Raw genomic sequence first — 21,533 nt, 5'->3', positions numbered from 1 at the left:
GATCCGAGGACAGTAAAGGACTTGGTGCAAACCCAGCAAACAGTAGAGAAACTTACAGAACAGATTGGCTCTCGAGAAAAGTATGAAAAATTACAACAGTAGCTGAGGAATGTCAACTTATCCGAAAGCCAAGCCTTTGAAGGATGGCGAAAGGAAGAAGAAAGGGTCAAAAAGGTAACTCATAGACTAGATGTAGTCATCAAACAAGTGGATACCTTATGCTCTTTGTATACTGACATCCTAGCATGTAGAGCACCTACTAGGAATTATGCCTTGTTTTTAATGGAACGATATTTGCAATTGAAAATTGAAGCTGTCAAAGTAGGAGCCCCAATGGAAATAAACACTATTGATGATTTCATAAATTGTTGTAAGCACTATGGGGTGAAGGTTCAAAGATTATTATGTGAATTCTATCTGCATAACCTTGTGTTAGATCAAGAACAGAGCAGAACCCCAGCCCTTTCGTTGGGGATATCCAACTGCAGGCACTCATTTATTTTGGTGTTAATCAAATAAAATGCCTTAAAGACTATAATGCCTTTCAAAGACAAGAAAATGGATTAGACTTATGGGTACGAGCTGAGCCTAGAGACCCATTACAGTTGTGGAATAAACATCGGAACCTCATGAGGACTCTGGGCATGATTGAGGCATTAGGACCTATTCCTACAACAATCAATCGGCAAGGGATAGAATATTTCTTTTCCATTAAGGACCTTGCCATTGCAGCTACCAAATTCCGATATCAGACTTCTAATCCGAACATCCAACTTATGGAATCGTTTAACTATGAGAACTTTAAGCTAGCTATTGATTGCTTGGGTCTTTATGGTGACCTTATTTTGAGAGAAGGACCATCTTGGTTAGGCTTTAGGTTCCGCAGTCCAATTATTTGGCACCCTGCACCTGGATACCAAGCCTTGTATGAAATGCCTGAGGGTCAGACAGGACATCTTTTTGAACACCTAGCTAGGCATCATGGCTATAGACCACCTCATGAGATCCCGTCTCTGGCCTACTCTCTCACTGCCTTGCATGTCAACTACAATGTTTTCATGAGGGCATGAAAAAGGGTAAGCAGGGGGGTGTGTTGAGTACTGAAGAAGGTATGTTATTATCGTTTATTTTGTCATCTTTTCTTTAAAACTCATAACCTCTTTGCATCATGAACTAGGTAGATAATAAGAAATTATGACAAAATTCATGGGATTTGTATGCAACGCAAAATAACTAATAATTGCCCTTTTCTTATGCAGGAAAAGGAGAAAACGGAAGATTATCGTCCCAAAGGAAAAGACAAGACAAAGTTAATTGTTGTCCCTTTGGCAGGGAACCGCATGCAAACAAGGCAATCCAAATTGGAGTGTATCAACCAGGAAAGGGAAAAGGAGATATCAAATCAGTGCAAGAGAACAAGAGGATAACTGAGAATTAATAGTCTGGCGAATCCCTCAGGATACTTTGATCCTGAGGTATTACTATCTTAACTATTTTTGTACCATTGATATCTCATGTCGGTTGTTATAAGAAGGGGCAGTACTGCTAGCCGGGGGACGACTTGTTGTTATTTTTATGTAATTCTCCTTTGTATTTGAAACTTTGATCATTTACTCTCGTTGAAGAGCGATCCACTGTAACTCTCTTTTGATGTTTTAATATAAATCTGGTTGTCGTTCCACCTTTGATTTTGGAGTAATCTCAAGCGGTGTGTCCCTGGAGGCTAAGGGCCCGGCCCTGGTGTAACACTTGCTCCTGTACCATTATTTCTAATTCGTGTGTGGTTTTCATTATTAGCTATGTTCGGTAATCTGATGTGTTTTTCTATTTTACATCACGATTCTGTTATATTTTGTTTATGCTCAACTAAGTAATGTTGTTCTCTATAACAGGAATGTTGTGTTGTTCATTCTGACTTTGTAACGCATTGTTGTTCCTTTAATCATTGATATAACATTGTTGTTCCTTACATAATGCTATTGTTGTTCAATTACTAAGTAACCGTTCTGTAACATTCATAAGTTGGTATTATTGTATTTATCTATGGTTTACACTTAATTGTGATTGTTGTTCAACTAGCGTTGTTGTTCCATTACGAATTACAATCATTATTCTTTATAACTGAGATTTATACTTGTTGTATCGAAGTCAGATTACTATTTCTTCTAATATTAAGCATGTCGTGTGTGATATTTGTTTTGATTCATTGTACATTTATATTTGACTCTAGTTGTTGTTCCATATTTTATATATATTCGTTGTCGTTCCATTTCTGTTGTTGTCTGATTTATCTTTAGAGTAAAGATTGTTATCTAATTCCTGTAGGATACAATTGCTGCATTTATTTCCGTAGACTAAGGTTTTCTTGTTCAATCTTGTTCATAAGACTAGTTGTTGTTCCATTTCTTGTCATTTGTGTTATCGTTGCTTTGGTGTGCAGAACGATTTGAGACTGTAACGAGCATTGACATTTGTTGTCTAGTTCCCAAATTGATGATCTTTTCCTTGATTGTCTTCAATTGCATGAGTTTACAGAGGAATGAGTTACCATTACTGTACCCTTGACTCATAAATTTCTATAGTTTTCTGAGTGCATGCTTTGAATTTTAAGGTTATTTTTTTGTAAGTAGATCTTATTTCAAGCATCTGTTTACTTTTGTATTTAGAGCACTACACTGCTAGAATTACTCTAACAAATTACCACCTCAAACTGAGTACACTCTTTGAGATAACAAATCATTCCTGGATTGATAAATTAATGTAGGGTAAATAGAGGTGAAAAAGACCCTTTTTACTGCTCGACACTAAGAATTAATAATGTTTTGGAAAACACAATGATAACCCATTTAATGATGAAAGTGAAGCTAATGTGATGACGTGGTGGTGGAATAGAGGTGATAAAATGTGTGAATGGAGAGAAAGTGGATGTTGAATGGAGTGAAAGTGGATTTATTTTAAGGATAATTCTTAGGCCCAACACCCTTCCTCCAAATTACTAGGCTCCTCTCCTGTTTCGATCCGTGACAGATGGTCAGGTCCTGCATTCAACCTTCTTGGCTTCACAATTACTTAAAAGTCATACTTCTGGAATAGCAGCAACCATCTACAGATCTTCCCCCCCAACACAGGCTTATTGACCAGGTATTTCAAGGCGGAATGATCTGTGTACATCTTGAAATGTCCTCCTAATAGATAGTGCCTAAACTTCTGCAGCGCGTATACCATGGTCAATCCATCATGCTCAGTTGTTGAGTAATTCTTCTCGGTCTTTGATAATTTCCTACTCACGAAGGCTATAGGGTGGTCCATTTCTCCTTCACCAGCTTGCGTTAATACTGCACCCAACACAATGCAAGAGGCATCCACACGTACGTGAAATTCCTTCTTCTAATCCGCGAATACCAAGATCAGCACGGTGACCATATTTTCTTTCAGAACGTCTAATTTGTGCTGACACTCTTCGTCCCAGCAGAATGTTGCATCCTTCTTCAGTAATTTATCCATAGGCACGGTAATCTGAGCATATGCTTTTATAAATTTCCTATAATATATTGTATGTCCCAACGTTGCGTGCAACTGCTTCACGTTCCTTGGGGCCTCCAGATTCACTATCACCGCAATCTTTGCAGGGTCCACCATCATCCCTTGCTTGCACACCACGTGACCTAGAAAGATTCCAAAGGGAACATAGAAGATTCATTTCTTCAAATTCAGCGCAATCTAGTATCTGCGACATGTATCCAACATCAGGCACAGGCTTGCTACATGGCGTTTCACTAAACCAAACATTGTCCAATCATCAAAGTATACTTCCAAGAACTTGTGGATGAACTCCTTAAACGCTACTATAACTACGCGAGAGAATATCGAATATGCATTCTTGAGTCCAAACAGCATCACAGTACACTGGAAACAACCCCATTTCATTGCAAAGGTTGTTTTACTCCTATCCTCTAGTGTGATCTTGATCTTATAATACCCTGAAAACCCATCAGTGAATGAGTAGGCCTCTTGCCCTCCAATATTGTCTAATACTTCATCGGTAAATGATGTCGTGAATGAATCATGGACACAAGCATCATTAAGATTCCTTAGATCTATGCAAATCCTTATGTCACTCTTTTATTTCTTCTCCTGAACCACCATTGGTCTCACCCAATCAGAATCTTCAACTGGTTCTATGATTCCTGCTTCGATCATCCTATCCAACTCTAAGCGAACATTTTCCTTGTATTTAGGATAAAGGTGATATAAAGTTTGTTTAATAGGCTTCGCGTCCAGGTTCAGAGTGATTTTCATAATGTCCAAGTCGCCTATTATGTCGTTCAAATCCAAAAACTTGGTAGGAAATAGGTCTTTATATTCATAGAGTAACTCAACAACTTTATCCACAGTGGTGTCATCCCAATAATTTCCAATCTTTGCGAACTTCAGTTCTACTTCTATACCAATGTTTAATTGTTTTGTCTTCAACGGCACCGTGATGTCTAGGTTCTCTATCTGCAGGCCCTCGACTTCGCGATGCCCTTCTGCCTCTAGGATATTAATATTTCTGGGATCTTCATCCTCCTATTCAGCGATCACATTATAAAATTGCAGTGCATGGCACAGCTAGGTGCTCCAATCTAGATGGACCCATTCCAGAGGTTCTTGTTGTGTTCTAAAGATCACTACATTAATCTCCTGTAAGGCTTCATCGATGCTCGCGAAGCCATCTTCAAAACTGAAGGTCAATAATAATCCTTCCCTCAACATATCCCACTCTGCAATGCCATGGCGGAGCTCCGTTTCCAAATACCAGTTCATAGGAATTGTATCCAAAGTATGGAAAAATAAGTGTACCCACTCCAGCTGTGGTTCCGTTCCATAAGATTTAGTCCATTTTTCTAGGTGATCATGCGGATCATCCTTCCCATTGTATTTCTCAGTCAATCTAGTGTTAGGATGCCCAAACTGCAACCTCATCATCCTTTTGTAATCTCGCCATCCATCAAATTTATCCATGTGCGTACCCCACCACCTTGCGGGTGTAGCGCACAGTGCCAAATCTAATGCTTGGAAGTGGTGATGCTCAGGGACTTCTCGCTCAAACGCATCCAAAAAATTGTCCATGTCAATTAAACCATCATAATATGATAAATTCCTTACCTCCAATGAAACGCAGCACAGTGATTTAGTCATCATGTTGCAACGCAATGTAGATAATTCATGCAAATGATTATGCTAGTTCTCCAACTATTCATATGCATCAAAGTTACAGGAACACTCCCAGTCCCATGCAATTTTTCCATCCACTATCAAATTGATCAAGTCCTGGTCTCACGCTGTTATTTTGTAGATCTGATCCAATTCATCTTCACTTTCTTCATAATCGCGTACAGGTTCAGTGTAGTGCGCCCCTTCTGCAGGGTCTAATGACACTACAAATCAAAGTGATTTCCTTTCAAATGACATCCTTCTCTTTTTTAAATTGATGACCCCCTTCATGTCAATGGCCCCGTTAATTCTGAGGAGCGAAGGGTATGGATTATTGCCATCAACAATCTCTATCACTTCAAAGTCAGCCATCGCTTTCGCACCTTCTATATCGATTGTTACTCCATATAGTCGTCCCATAGGAATAACCTTCTACTGGTTTTCCATTCTGAGTTGAATCGAAGACCACTATAGCACAAGTCTCCCCATTCTTTCCCATGTTTGTTTTGAAAAACGTTTGCATCGGACCCCAAGTCTAAGATGACCTGGTCCATTTCATAATCTCCTATCTGCGTGGTGAGCCTCATTTCACACCTCATTCTAGCCTTATGTTTGCCAATTTTTCTAACTACGCGGTGTCCACCAAGGACGTTCTCTTTGCCAATGCATTTGTTTATTAACTCTGGCAGGCCCTTCACAGCTTTGCTATCGTGCAGCAGTTTCATGCAGGTCTCCAAGAACGTAGTAAGGATAGAGGGATCAACCTCTGTAGGCACGTTGGTTTCTTGCACTTTGTTCTGGCTTCCTAAGGTGGAGGCCTCAGCAAAGCTTTTCTTGGCTTCCATAAAAGTTTCCTTAGCACACGCCAAATCAAAACTAGATTCCTTTTCTAGGGCCTTGCGGACCCATCCGTCCTCTTCATGTTTTTTTCCTTTATCATCGCCAGTCGTTATTCTGCTTCTCAGCATTATATTCACACTTTGATCCTTTTCGCGGGGCTCAGCTCTCATCATTTGTAAGTTTTACGTAGGTTTCTAAGGCTACACCTTCTTTTCTTGCATCTTAGCTATCAACACCGGGCATTCTTCTATAGTGTGATCAAACTGGTTGCATTATTGACATGACGACATGTCTGATTCTGAAACTCCCTCGCATAGTGCCCTAGTGTTCCACAGTTGTAACAAATAACCTATCCCCCCAGAACCCAAACACTATGATTTCTTAGAAGGTGCTGGTGGAGTCCTTAGAGCAACATCCGTTGATCCCTAGTCGGCATCATTTATGGTTCAGACTAGGAAATTCCTTTAAGTTTCAACCTTGTGACTATACTCCCCCCGGAACCCAAACACTTTGATTTCTCAGAAGGTGTTGGTGGAGTCCTTAAAGAAACATTTGTCGATCCTTGGTCGGCATTGTTTATGGTTGAGACTAGGATGGTATCTATGCAAATATATCAAAACTTGGGTTATTTTAACCTCAAAACTGACCCAGGGGACCCCATCCCAACAAATTTCTTCGGGCTCCAATATGTTTTTTATTTCCTCATAAAGTTCTAAAAATATAGTTTGAACTGGGAACTTGTAACCCATAACCTTCTTTAAGCACTAAACATGGAAAACTGAGTGTACTTGTGAAGATGCAAGCAGCTCAAAAATGTATGTTGTAGTACCAATGTTTTGCAACACCTTTTAACATCCATAGTACTGGGTGATGATTTATTATGCTTCTTAGCTTGATTGATAGAATTTTTTTTGTATAGTTATAGTCATAAAATTACCCATTCACCTAAATCAAAACTTATTTCGCTACTATGTTGATATGCCTGTTGTTTCATTCAATATTGTGCCAAAGTCAGGTTATCTTTTAAGATTTGCAGAACTTGTTTTTGATAATTGATGTGCTCTTCCACTACTTGAACCTTAGACTTTTTTTCTTAAAGATGATGTGATGGACTGTGGTTGATATCCATAAAATGCCATAAATGGGGTCATTTTTTGTTGCGGTACAGAAGCAAGATTTATACCACCATTCTGCCAAGGGTAACCACTTGATCCATTGTGTTTGTTTATCATATACAAAGCAATGGAGACATCCTTCCAAACATTTGTTCACTGTCTCATTTTTCTCATTATATTTAGGATGATAAGGTGAGCAATGAGATAATTGATACCAAGACAAGCAAATAATTTTGTCCAAAAATTTCTATTGAAAATGAGATCTCTATCCCTTACAATAATCTTTGGGTTTCCATGTAGCTTTTTAACTATTTCCACAAATGTAGTAGAAATAGTATTGTTGTTGAAAGGATGAGATAGTGCACAAAAGTGGGCATACTTAATAAGTCTATCAATTACCACCATGATGACACTCTTTCCTTTGGACTTGCGTAAAATTGTGATAAAATCCATTGTGACATATTCCCAAAGCTCACTTGGAATGGCTAATGGTTGTAAAATGTTTGGGGTCTTAATTGTCTAAAATTTATCTTATTGGAAAAACAAACATTCCGCAAAAGCTTATGAATATCAGATTTAATGCCATCCCAAAAACGATCCTTCTTAACCCTATGGTGAGTTTTTAAAAATATCGAGTGCCCTCCTATAGGAGAGGTGTGAAATTCTAAAAGAAACTTTTTTCTAAGTTAGGAGTTATTACATAGATATAAATGATATGTGTACCACAATGAACCATTTTTCCAAATAAATGAATCAGATGCACTAGGATCTTGTTGAAACTTTTGAATGAGTACCCATTCCTCTTCATCGTTCTTCCATTCCTCCCTTGCTTCTGTTATCCAATCAGGTTGGATAGTAGAAATGGCACATAGTGATGCTTCCAAATCCTCATCCCTTCTTGAGAGTGCATTTGCAACAACATTTTTCTTCCCTTTTTTGTAGATGATTTCAAAGACATAGCCCAACATCTTTGTGACCCATTTTTGTTGGTATTCTAAGGATGATCTTTGTTCCAAGAAGTATTTAAGAATATCATGATATGTTTTTACCTTGAAGTGTATGCCCATTAGGTAAGGGAGTCATTTCTTCAATGCATGTAGTGATGCCTACATATCCTTCTCATAAATAGCTTTATGTAAATACTTTCCCTTGATTGGACGAATTTCAAAAGAAATGTGTCTTCCTTCTTATATTAAAACAACACCAATGTCATTTCATGAGGCATCACCTTCCACAATAAAGGTTTTTGTGAACTCTGGTGTAGCTAATTCTGGAGCTCGACACATTGCCTCTTTAAGATGTTCAAATGCCTTAGTTTCTTCTAGAGTCCAAAAAACTGCATCTTTCTTCAGTAATGTTATTAGAGGTGTTGCTATCTTCCCATAATTCTTAACAAACTTGCAATAATACCCTGTCAACCCAAGAAATCTTCAAATATGCCTTAAATTTGTGGAGATTTCCCATTCCTTGATGGATATAATGTTTTTAGGATCTTCCTTAACACCCTCATGTGATACAATATGACCAAAATATTCCACTTCTTGTACCCCACAAAAACATTTCGAGGGTTTTGCATGCAATTTTTTCTCCTCAAATAATTTGAGCACCCTGTCAACATGTTGAACATGATCTTTCCAAGACTTTTTGTAGATTAGTATAATCAAAAAACACTAACACAAATCTTCTAAGGAAGGGTTTGTAAGTGGAATTCATCAAACCTTGAAATGTGGAAGGTGGATTAGTAAGGCCAAAAGGCATGACCAAAAATTCATAACGACCTTCATGAGTTCTAAATGCTAATTTCAGAATGTCATATGTCTTCATTCTAATTTGAAGATGTCCTAAACGAAGATCTAGCTTGGTGAAGTAAATTTCTTCATGTAGTTCATCCAACAATTCATTAATGACATGAATGGGAAACCTATATTTAACAGCGAGAATGTTGAGCTCTCTATAATCTAGACACATATTTCATGATCCATCCTTCTTGTGCCCTAATACTACTGGAGAAGAAAAAGAACTTTGGCTAGGTTGAATTATACCTGCCTCTAGCATTTTTTCAACCATACGTTCAATTTAACTCTTCTGGGCATAGGGATATTTGTAAGGTCTAATGTTTGGTGGAGCACTTCCTGGAATCAAGTGAATAGCATGATCATGGTCACAAATAGGTAGTGTTACAAATATATTTAGGAACATCACTCCCGACATTCAAATCAGTACAATTAGGGCTCATCAAACCCTAATTCAGTTGCTACATGCCCTAGACAAGTCATTAAATTGAATGCTTTCATCCATGAAAATTTCCTAGTTTGAAACCCTGTTGAAATGCCTCCTTGGGACACCAACGCAGCCTTGGTCAGGGGTAACTGCGATGCAGAGTAGGTAGGCCCATTCAGACCTGCACTGCATTGCACTTAGGCCCCCTTTGACTTGCGTTGGGTGAGAATGAGCGAAATTGACATAGGATTCTGGGAATATTCCTTGATTCTAGAGAATTCTAGAAGGATGCCCAGCTCTTATCTCATCATATGAGCTCGACTTTGGATAGGCTATGGAGCAATTACCCCTTTATCCTCTCATCCCTTTCTCCATGGAAACTAACTCCAATTTTGGAAAACCATTCAATGCCCAATTTATGACATAACCACTTTCATTTCCCTATAAATTGGCCACTCATCATAGTGATCAGGAGGTTGGAATTTGAAGATTGTAGAGAAATACTATTGGTTTGAGATTTGAGTTCATTTAAAGTAATGTTATGATGTTGGATTGATGTGCTTTTGGTGTGACGAGGGTTTCAACTGAAGCTGGATGAGTGACACGGGATCGAACCGCTTTGGGTGTAACTCTTCCTTCTACATCAATAAAGTTGTTTGTTCCTTTTCCCATATTCTTGTTCATATCTATGATGCAAATATGTTTCAATGTTGTCGATTCCATTTATTTATAGTAGATAGATTATGTACTTTGATCATTGTCATCTTCTGTTTCTGTTGACAGGTACCAATTGAGCAGATTCAGTTCAAGTGGGAGTGACGGGAGCAATTCAAAGGAGATCAAGGAAGCGAAAGATTACAAGTAAGTTCCTTCATCTCATCTATCTATTATAGGAAAAGGTTAAACCACTTTCTTTTTGTTGTTCTAAGTGTAACTACCCACTTAGGGAAAATGTGTTTATCCGTAGATACAAATTCCATATAACAAATTGACGACCATACTGGGAAACGATTGTCATTCTTGGTAGTTTACCCTTATCATATTACATCCTAGTAGACTTTACTTGACTTCATTGATCTCGTTCCAGTCATTTTGAAGCTTTTTTGGTCGAAATTTTCACTAGAATTCCTATTCTAGGAATGAGCTGGTACCAATGCACCTTTGGTCAGGGGACAACACACTGCAGTGCACCCTTGGCTTAGAGACAGTTCCTTGTAGCGCACTATCTCCCACTCAAGGCTGCGCTGATCCCTATCAAGCTAAAAAACCCACCTTTGTCTTGGTTTTTTCCAAATTTTCTTTTGATGTTGTTTGTTGAAAGACCAATGTTTTCTATGGTTTTGAAATCAATTTGTATTTCATTTCCTATCCCTACTTTGGCCTTGATTGTTTAGTGTTTCTTAATTGATTTCTTTATCATTATCAATTCATTGTCAAAGTTTGCTTACATCGATTAGTCTTTTCTGAAAAAGAAGTGTCGGAAGGTCTTCATTTCTTTGAAAAAGAAACTGTCATAAAGTCTTCGTTTCTTGCAAAAATTATTGATTAATCGTTTGTGTTTAGTTTCCTTATGTTCATCGAAACATTAAATTAATGAAAATAAAAACATGCATTATGCATTTAGAAGTTTATGTGTGCTTGTAGGAATAGTATAGGGAAAGTTACATTAGATGTGTTATGTGCTCTTTGTTTAAATATTTTGATTTCTCTATCCCTTTTAGTTACGGTTTTCATTATTCAAATCAAATGAAAAGAATGTTTCTCATCATAGTTGCATTCTAGGAGTTTCAGAAACATCATGCGGTGAACCTGAAAGACAAACTTTTAAACAAGATCAACTAAAATTTATCTCAATTAACCTAATGGAGCATTGTAACTTAACGCATAAAATTTAGAGGTCTAGGCTAGAGATGTGTTCCAGCATCATTAAACATAGCAGTTGTCACTAATTGTCTGCGATACATTCCGAGTGTGATACCTCATTCCACGTACGTAAGTATATCGTAGCTCGTCCATGTACTTTCAGGTATATAGGGCGGTGTTATAGTACGAAAAGTAGAAAGGAATGCTCTCACTATGCGGTGTTGCATTAGATAGCGCTAACATGGATTGGGCCTCCATGTACTTTCAGGTATATATGGGAGGACTACATTAGGTTTCTGTCCATCCATAGGTAACCGAGTCAGTCGCCTTGTACACTATGATACATTGAACACAGCATTCGGGGAGATTGCCTGCACGTATGTTAAGTCCTTGGTTTACTGAGTGAGTATATTACAGTTCACAGTTATTTGGTAATCCTTTTGCCTAGATTATCCCTCTTTGTATTTGTTATATTATTTTGATTAAAATAAAATTAATTGACTGCAGATAACATCCTCCACGTCACTCTGTAGTTGATCTTAGGTTGAGACATATGGCAACAACTTCAGAGTCCACCAATCAAGGAATTCCTTTTGATGGGAATCCTAGTCATTTTCCTCCTTTTGGAAATAGTAGTGCTCCTTATATGGATACATTATCCCTTCCAGGACTTACCATCAACTTTCTAGTATGGTTGTTCTCAATCTCCTTGGCCCCGCAACTGAATATTCCTACGAATGGACAAAATCAACCTCTAGTTGATCCTAAAGTTGACCCTTTACCTTCTTCGCCAGTTGTTTCTTCCTCTTCGCCTGGTGAAAGTATTGACACTAGTAACCAGGTGGATAAGAAGAAGAAGAAAATTCAGTAGGGGGCAACCAAGCAACCATTGCATCGAATACAACTTTTGTTGAGAAACCGTCCGATAAGCCTCACAAACTTCGATATCCTTGCAAACTTTGTACGAGAAACCATCTTCTTCGAAATTTCTCTGGTATTACTCAGATCTTAGAAGAATGGTCTTCTCATTCGCATCATCTTGTGTCATCAACTTCTAGAGATCATGCTAGTGACACACCATCAACTAGTGGTAGTAAAGTTCATGGAAAGAAGGATAAAGTTAAGTTTCCATGTAGGTTATGCGAAGGGAATCACCCCATTCACCTTTGTCCCTATCTGGATGAATCCCAAAAAGTGTTGAATAATCGTCCTGCTTCTCCGCAGTGACTTCCATCTAGTTACGAGAGACTCTCCCTTAATACTTCACTAGTTGATGAAATGACTGACCCAAATCAACCATCAGTCAAACCCACTCTCTCTGAATGTGAATCCCATGAGTATATAACTAACCAATCACAAGTTGAGGAAACAGTTGACCCGATTTCACCTTCAGGTAATCATACCTTTCCCGTAGAGTGTGAGTATGATACCACTCATGTTCTTTCATTTCTTCAGATTCCAATGAGCTTGGAGGAAACCCTCACGTTCCATCAAGACAGGAGGAAAATCCTCCCGTTCTCGTAACTCAAGGGGGTAATTATCTTGTTCTTACAGTACCCCCTCCAAGTAGTCTGGCCACTTCCTTTGATTGGAATTGACTGGCAAGATGTCATCTTCCTTCTTATGTGCCTTTCCAGATCATAGTACATGTTTATAATATGATTGTATCTGGCACTATTATAGATGAAGGTGCATCGGTGAGTATCCTTTCCTCTACTGCTTGGCAAGTGCTTGGTTCACCGCCACTTGTGCCTGTTACCCAGAATTTTTTGGCTTTTAACAGAGGAACCAGTCAACCATTAGGGATCCTTCCTTAGTAGCCTATTACTTTGAGAGAAAAAATTGTTTATCTCAATGTGATGGTAGTGCCTGTAGGTTTTAACCCCATACAAAAATTACCTGCATACGAATTCTAAAACACAGAAAATAAACAATGCGAGAGCATAACACATAAAACACATATACACAGAGATTTTCCCCTGGATCCCAAAACCGGGACTACCAGCTTGATTTTTTATTATGTTCCTTTCAATATTACAATACATATTTATACATGCCGAAGCATCCAATACCATGGAACGAAAACCATCGCGTCCAAAACCATGGACCGAAAACCATTGCATCCAAAACCATGTGCGAAAAACATGCACAAAACCATAGGTAGGTCCGCCCAACCTAATATAGGGTCCAAAAAACAAAATTTTCTGGGGCACTACCCCGAACCCCATAGAGGAGGGTTACCTTCACCCCTCAAACCCCATGTGACCCCCCCGTTACGCAATCGTCGCAACAAAGGGGGGGCTCCGCCCTCCATCCAACCCCTCGGTTAACTATGTGGGCTAGTCATGGAAAGAATATAACACAACCCAACATTCTACCACTTGTTGTTTTCTTTCCACAGGGGGCTGTAAGAGAGATTAGTCGTTTATCCATCCCTGCAATGCCCATTGTTTCTCTACACCAAGAGAACTTCTCAGAGCTCATATATTTTGTCAATGCATCTGCAGTATTCTTCAAAGTGTCCACCTTTACCAGCAACACCTTTTTGTCTTCTATCATATCCCTCACAAAGTGATACTAAACATCAATGTGCTTTGTCTTTGAATGATATGCAAGGTTCTTTGCCAGGAAAATTGCACTTTGGTTGTCACAGTCTATCCATATAGCTCCCTATACTAACCCCATACTTGAACACAATCTCTGCAACCAAACTGCTTCCTTGCTTGCATGAGTGGCTGCCATGTATTTTGCCTCTATAGTTGATAGTTCCACTACAGATTGTTTCTTACTCATCCAACTGACTGCACCTCCAAATAGGTTAAACACATACCCACTTGTAGATCTTCTCTGATCCAGATCTCTAACCCAGTCTGCATCAACAAATCCATGAATATCCAACACTCTATCCAATCCTGGTCTTCCTTGGTAGCACAAACCATAATCACTAGTGCCGTGCAAATATCTGAAAACCAGCTTCACTGTTGTCCAGTGCTCCTACCCCGATTTTGACATAAACGTGCTCAATTCTCCCACTGCATGTGCAATGGCTGGTATAGTACAGGCCATTGCATACATCAGGCTACCGACTGCACTTACATATGGAACACGGGACATGTCCTCTTCCTCTTCTTATGTCTTGGGACATTGTTCAGCAAATAACCTCACACCTACAGGAATAGGAAACTTCACCGGTTTACTATCCTGCATATTAAACCTCTGTAGTATTGTCTCGACATAATTTCTCTGGTTTAACCAGAGCTTCCTCTTTTCCCGGTCTCTTTTAATTTCCATGCCCAAAATATAGTTTGCAGCACCAAGATTTGTCATGTCGAATTTGGAGGACAATTGGGTCTTCAAATCCTAGGTAATTTCTTTTTAATTTCCAACCAGCAACATATCATCCAATACAAGACCAGATAAATAGCACGGTCACCAATTAATTTAAAATACACACAGTGATCTGCTTTTCTTCTAGTGAAGCCAAGTCCCCGTATAAATGTATCAAAATTATGATACCACATCCTTGGTTACTGTTTTAACCCATACAGAGACTTCTTTAACTTGCATACCACTTCTTTCTTACCCTTCACCGCAAAACCTTCAGGTTGCTTCATGTAGATCTCCTCTTCCAGATCCCTGTGAAGAAATGATATCTTCACATCCATCTGTTCTACCTCAAAATCAAAAGCAACAACAACAGATAAAAGTAATCTAATAGGAGCTACCTTGGCAACAGGAGAAGAAATATCACCAAAATCAATTCCTAGCACTTGGGAATAACCTTTTTCTACCAACCAAGCTTTGTATTTCTCCACCTTTCCTTCTGCATTTGTCTTCTTCTTGAACATCCATTTGCTGCCAACGGGTTTCCTTCCAGCCAGCAACTCCACCAGATCCCAAGCCTCATTTTTGTGCAAAGATGTCATTTCATCAACCATGGCCTCTTTCCAGAGTTTGCCATCCTCTGTATCTACTACTTCCTTCACAGTTCTTGGATCATCGTCAGTAATATATAAAGAAAAATTTGAACAAAAAGCAGATGGACTATACCTTTCTAGCTACCTTCTTTCTCGAACTGATCTTCTCACACCCGGAGTTTGTGGCTCTTCATCTTTTGATTCCTCCTCCGTTGTAGAGTCTGATTCTTCCTCCTTAAGCTCAAACATTATCTTCTCAGGTTCCTTGGTTGGACTTCATTTTTAATAACATCTTTCACCTCTCTGAACACCACATCTCGGTTTTACATAACCTTCCTTGTTACTGGGTTCCAAAGCTTATAACCCTTTAAACCATCCTTATACCCAATAAAGATGCACTTTGCAGATTTACTATCCAACTTGGTTCTTTTCTCCTTTGGAACATGTACATATGCATCACATCCAAATACCCTCAGATGTGAAAGAGAGGGTTTCTTACTAGTCCATACCTCTTGTGGAGTCTTATCCTCCAACGCTGATGAAGGTGATCTGTTGACCAAGTAACATGTTGTCTCCACCACCTCTGCCTAGAATTCCTGTCCTAACCCGGCACCACTGAGCATGCTTCTTGCCCTTTCCATCAACGTCTTGTTCATTATTTCTGCAACTCCATTTTGCTTAGGTGTGTATGGAGTATTCTTATGTCATGCTATACCACACTTCTTATAGAATTCTTCAAATTCCTTACTGCAAAACTCTCCACCGTTATCTGTCCTCAACACCTTTATCTTCTTCTCTATCTGGTTTTCCACCAGAGCCTTAAATTCTTTAAACCTGTCAAAGACTTCAGATTTCTTCTTAAGGAAATATATCCAAGTATTCCTTGAGAATTCATCTATAAATGATACATAGTACACAGACTTACCCAGTGATGGAACCTTCATAGGTCCAAACACATCACTGTGCACAAGCTCTAATATCTGTTTCACCCTCTTACCACCAGAGGGGAAACTCACCCAATTCTGCTTCCCATATACATAATTTTCACAAAAATCAAAATCCAGAGAGCTATTACTCATACCTTCTACCATACCTTTACCATGAAGTATTTGAAGGCCCTTCTCTCCAATATGTCGAAGCCTTTGATGCCACAACATGGTCTTCTCTCTAGAGACCACTAGATTTTCTGCTCCACTTTCGGGAACCACACAACTATTGCACCCATCAACAACAGTGCTACCTTGCAGCTTGTACAGAGTTCCAATTCAAACTCCCCGCATCAATACCAGTGCCCCCTGAACCATCTTGTAGGTATTCTTCTCGAAAACTATTTTTACACCCGCATCATCCAGCTTGCTTACAGAAATCAGATTTCTAGCTAATGCAGGAATATGCAGAACACCCGGAAGTGTTCTAACCCTTCCACCTTGCAACTTCAACTTTACTTTTCGTGACCAACGATTCTAACCTTCCTGTCATCCCCCAAGAAGACATCACCACCATCATATTTCTCATAGTCACAGAATCACTCTCTATGGGGAATGAAGTGAAAGGATGCACCTGAGTCATTTAACCATGCCTCATGATCTACATGTGTACTTGAAGAGGCCAAGTACACATCCCCACCTTCATCTGAGGTGTTTTTTGCCAATGCAGAAGGAGCATCATCAGATCCCTTTCCTTTTTTAGAAGCTTTAGATTTACAGTCCCTTTTGTAGTGCCCTTCCTTTCCGCATTTCCAGCAAACCACCTTTACAGGTTTTCCTGGAGATTTAGATCTCCCTCTAGATTTATATCTCCCACTCGATGACTTGTTTTTGTTTTTGTTCTGGGACCGTCCTCATACAGTCAAGGCATCACCATTTTGACTCTCCATATTTTTCTATCTCATCTCCCCCATCAGCAAGGATGAGACTATTTCATCAAACTGCAAGGCAGTTGCATTGCTACCTATTGCAATAACCAGACTATCCCACAAATCTAGTAGAGAACACAACAAAATGATGCACTTATCTTCATCTGAAATTTTAATATCAACAGATAATAACTGACTTACCACAGTATTAAATGTGTTCATATGTTCTGTCACCGATTCTCCATCTTTCATCCTCAGGTTATACAGCTTTTTCCGTAGGAACAGTTTATTCACCAGAGACTTAGATTGGTACAAAGTCCCTAACTTGTCCCACAAAGCCTTCGCCATAGCTTCCCCTGATACATTCAGCAATTCTGAATCTGAGACACACAATCATATTGTGCTCTTTTCCTTCCAATCCAACTTCTTCCATTCTTCATCAGACACTCCCGTTGGTTAAGTACCCGGATCTACCACAATCCATTGATCTTTATCCACCAGCAAATCCTCCATCTTGAGTTTCCACAACTCAAAACTCTGACCATTAAATTTCTCGATCTCTATCTTTCCACTGCTTGCCATCTTCTTTCACCACCAGAATCAATCTCGTTGATCTCCCACTAAACAGGGTCTACCACAGGCCCAAGCGAAACCCCTCAGCAACAAAGGCGTTCCCTTGAAGCCAAAACAGCTCTGATACTAAATGTAGATTTTAACCCCATACAGAAATTCCCTGCATATGAATTCTAAAACACAGAAAATAAACAATGTGAGAGCATAACACATAAAACACATATACACAGAGATTTTCCCCTGGATCCCAAAACCGGGACTACCAGCTTGATTTTTCATTATGTTCCTTTCAATGTTACAATACATATTTATACATGTCAAAACATCCAATACCATGGACCGAAAACCATCGCGTCCAAAACCATGGACCAAAACCATCGCATCCAAAACCATGTGTGAAAAACATGCACAAAACCATAGGTAGGTCCGCCCACCCTAATATAGGGTCCAAAAAACAAAATTTTCCAGGGCGCTGCCCCAGACCCCATAGAGGGGGGTTACCCGCACCCCTCAAACCCCCTATGACCCCCCCGCTACGCAATCGGCGCAACGAAGGAGGGGCTCCACCCCCCCTCTAACCCCCCGGTTAACTATGTGGGCTAGTTGTGGAAAGAATATAACACAACCCAACAATGCCAAGCCCTTTAGATTACAATTTACTTCTTGGGCGCGACTTGTTTATGACATGGGAGCTATAGTTTCAACACTCTTTCGAGTGATTTGAAACCCACATGAAGGCAGAATTGTCATAGTTGACCAGCTTTCATTTCCCAGTCCAAATATGGTTTCTAGTCAACCATCTTCCCTAAATGGTCCTTTTGTCCCAATGGTATCTTCCCCGCCATGGGTCAATTATGTGGCAACTCATTCCATGCCTACATCAACTGACGATCAATTTCGTGATATTGTGCATTATGTACTAGGGGCATTGGAACCAGATCTCTCTAATGGATTCCTTGCTACGTATCCCTTCCAAAGAATTGTTCTCCCATCTGATGAGAACCTTTTAGAAGTCATGACCTCTTATGGGTCACGATCAAGGAAACATGAGCATAGTTCCTTGTCTTGTGTCAAGCTCGTTAAAAAATGAAACAAGGAATATGAGAATAGTTCCTTGTCTTGTGTCAAGATCGTTAAAAAATGGAACAAGGAATCTGAGCAGAGTTCCTTGTCTTGTGTCAAGCTCGTTAAAAAATGAAACAAGGAATATGAGTAGAGTTCCTTGTCTTGTGACAAAAGCTCATTAAAAAATGAAACAAGGTCCCCCGGAGAAAAGTTACAATTGGAGTCTTTGATTAGATCTCATAAAATCCCAGTTGAGTCTTTCACTTGATCTCGTAAATGAACCTTCATTCCATCCACTTGATAACCAAGAGTAGTCTACATAGGTGAATGTAATGAAGCTTGGGGGGCATGCACCTAGAATCGAGTCATCATGTTGGGGGAATGTAAACCAATCCAAGCAAAGTTTTTCATTTCAAGCTTGTGTAAACATGAAACTAAATCCAAGCATAGTTCCCTATGGTTCAAGCTTGTGTAAAATTGAACCCATCTCCATTTTAACCCTCGTGATTGCCATTCTATTAGCCTCTTCTGCCAGATTATCCTTGGTTTTTCTCGTTCCATCGTCACTATCTGCTTGGCAGATCATACGCTTTCACTTGGTTGTTTTACCCTTTTTGAGGAATAGTTGCAATGAGTGGTCTTATTAGCCAGCGTCTTGACCATTACATGTTTTGAGAAGTTCCAACATCACCGGAACCAGTTGCTATCCTAGATACCACTCGTTCCTCTAAGTGGAGTCCTCTTTAAGCTCTTTTCAGACTCTTGAAACATAAAAAGATTGTCGGACGCTTGTCCTTTTCAGCTCGTAAACAGATTGGAAATGACATCTACTCAGTATAAGTTTAACCCTTTTCCGAACTGAGATAGATTACTTACGAAAAAGGAATACGTTGATCGAACATGGTCAATAGGTTCTCTCTTGTATTATTTTACGCTTTTTCAGACTTGAGAGACAAATTTACAAAAAAGAACTTGTGGATTTTTCTTTTTGTCCCTTTTCAAACTCTCTAAACATGAAAAGGACCGAGTTCTCATTGTCGTTAAACTCGTTAAAACATCAAATAGCGACAAACTTGTCCATCATGACAAGACCGAGTTTCACCTTCGCTAGACTCGTTAAAACATCACATAGCGATGGATTCACCCGAAGGGTGGAATTATACTACAAGCATATGTTATCCTCCTCAAGCTTGTTAAAAAATAAATAGGTACTGGTGAGCAATGACTACGGAAAATGGGAAAAGGGATAAATCACTTTATGGTAGCAAGTCGCTCTTGAACATGAAACTTTCACTTCATCTCTGTGACTATTTGGTTTGGGTTATCTACTTGATGGTTATCATACCTATAGTTTATCACACCATCCATCACTTTGGTTTTGGGTCAATGCTGCCAATTCATTTAGTGTTGTCAACATGTTCAAGAGAAGTCACTCAGTAAACTTCATCCTTTGCAATACTCATAAACCTTCATTTTCATGACCGCCATTCCTGAACATTGTGTCGTCAGTCACATTTTGTCTTCAAAATCATTACACTCGTTTCATGTCGTTGATGGGGGGTACATCAAGGCCCTCCTGCGGTGAGTCACTTCTTGTCGACATCGGCACATTATCCAGGAAGTTGACTTAGAAACACCCTTCTAGTACCTTGAGGCTTGCATACATCAATGGCAAGTTTCTCGCTTCCGACGATAGGTTGACATCACAGGCCTTCGACCGAAAGACTTTGTATGGTGTTTGACATCGAAATGTCTATTCACACCATGCAGAATGTACTGTAGTACATTGAGAATCATTATCATTATCGGTGATTTCTCTCGCGTTTGTTAACAACTTACATCATTGGCTGGTAATCAGACGGTGTCTTCCCATGCTCGACTTCAGATCACATTTTCACATGGTTAGACTCGTACTTGAGCATACGATTGGACGAGATAGAAGACCCCAGATCCAGTGTCATCCATCTGGGATGTGATTTCAGGAGAGTACTAAATCATCTGTATGGTGGCTTTACACAGATGGTCATCCTATCATGGGTCTATATCTGTAAACGACTATATGATTTATGTACATGTAATGAAATTTTTATATGTTGAGCATGGGTATGCCTTCCCTCATAAATTCATGAAAAATTCAAAGATATCATGATATTATGTATTGTAATCGATGCAGGTCACCATCCGCTTCAGATCCTCCTCATGACATCATAAAGCATATCACTCGACATTATCATTTTCGACTTCATGCTTTAGAGGGAAATTGTTACAGATCTATTTGGGCACATCACTCCTGACATTCAGATCACTACAATTAGGGCTCATAAAACCCTAATTCATTTGCTACATACCCTAGACAAGTCATCAAATTAAATGCTTTCATCCATGAAAATTTCCTAGTTTGAAACCCTGTTGAAATGCCTCCTTGGGACACCAGCGCAGCCTTGGTCAGGGATAACTGTGCTACAAAGTAGGTAGGCCCATTCAGACCTGCACTATAGTGCACTTAGGCCCACTTTTACCTGCGCTGGGCAAGAATGAGCGAAATTGACATAGGATTCTGGGAATATTCCTTGATTCTAGAGCATTCTATAAGGATGCCCAACTCTTATCTCATCCTATGAGCTCGATTTTGGATAGGCTATGGATCAATTACCCCTCTATCCTCTCATCCCTTTCTCCATGGAAACTAACTCCAATTTTGGAAAACCATTCAATGACAAGTTTATGACATAACCACTTGCACTTCCCTATAAATTGACCACTCATCATAGTGATCAAGAGGCTGGAATTTGAAGATTGTAGAGAAATAATGTTGGTTTGAGATTTAAGTTCATATCAAGTAATGTTATGCTGCTAGATTGATGTACTTTTGGTGTGACGAGGGTTTGG

Source organism: Pinus tabuliformis, chromosome 5_1 (genome assembly GCF_031772625.1).
Source record: "Pinus tabuliformis cultivar Carrire ecotype Pingquan chromosome 5_1, CPIR1, whole genome shotgun sequence".
Lineage (NCBI taxonomy): Eukaryota > Viridiplantae > Streptophyta > Pinopsida > Pinales > Pinaceae > Pinus > Pinus tabuliformis.
Note: the sequence above shows the minus strand (reverse complement) of the source record.